Raw genomic sequence first — 1,243 nt, 5'->3', positions numbered from 1 at the left:
TAAATGTTTTTTTTTCTTTTAAATTGTTATATTGTTATTGTTTATGTATGTTTTTGTGTATTTTTTGTGAGCCGCCCCGAGGCTTTGTTGCGATGGGGGCAGCATAGAAATGTTCTAAATAAATAAATCCATTGAGTTTGGAGATAGTTCTGCCCAGTCTGTTGAATGGGAGCCCTGATGCCACTTTCAGCCCAGCACGTCATCCTTTACTCCCTAGCTGCCTTGATCCAGGTAACCATTTTTTTGATGAGCTAATTTCATTCTTTTTCAAGTCCTATCTCCTTTCAAAAGTTCTGTGTTACCTTCATTGAATAAGTTGATTAGTTACCACACCTTCCTCTTTACAGTCCATTGACAGTATCATATCCCAAATTTCTGTATTAATCAGGAAGAACCTGCCTTTCAGTTCTGTGCTTGCAATAATGAAGGGAGATTAGCAGAACCCCACCTGCTTCTTGCTGTGTTATCCTGTGCAGTGAGCTATAAGCAAGCACCTGAGTGCGCTCAAGGCCAGGCTGATCTTCTCTTGATGTAGTTTTGGTTCCATAGTCGTTGGTTGATATTTGGATGCTGGATGAGGCCTGACTGCTCTTTGGCCTCCCTTCTGATGCCCCTGGCAACTGTCAATTGGAGCCAAAGAGGACAAAGCCAGCAACTGCTCCTTCTCTGACTGCTGGATGACCCAGGCTGATCTCCACCTTGGCTGCAAGGCATTCCTGTGAAGCTGGAGGTGCAGCCTCGTAGCAGCCCTTGGTTCCCAGGCTGAAGCCAGAATGTGGCCAAGAAAAGGGTTCCCACTCACTCTTTGCCCAAAAACGTGACGCATAGCAAGGGTAAGCAGCTAAAGATGTCTTCAGCCGCGAGGAATATGTCAGGTGGCTTTATGGCAGCCCCCCACAGATACACTGAATCAAGCACCAAACCCCCTGTACTTCCTGTGCCTCTCCCAAACATCCTCATACATATTGCCCTCTCTCTGCTGCTGCTAGCAGTGGAAAGAAAGTGATTATTATTGAAAACAAAAAACGAAACAAAACTGGGACACCTATGTTTGTGCACATGTCTGTGGGAAAGTGCCTGTGCACATGTGCCTGTGTGTGTGGCACATGTGCAGCTCCTCACCCCCTAGCCAGCATCACACTCAGCCTTTGGGACGAAAAAGCATCTGCACCTTTACTTTAGAGGGTCATGAGAATGGCTAGCCAGTTTCTGGAAACAGAATCTTCATGACGCTCAGAGCAGC

The sequence above is a fragment of the Varanus komodoensis genome, unplaced genomic scaffold, assembly GCF_004798865.1.
Source record: "Varanus komodoensis strain SLA01 unplaced genomic scaffold, ASM479886v1 scaffold4, whole genome shotgun sequence".
Lineage (NCBI taxonomy): Eukaryota > Metazoa > Chordata > Lepidosauria > Squamata > Varanidae > Varanus > Varanus komodoensis.
This window is presented reverse-complemented; position numbering follows the sequence as displayed.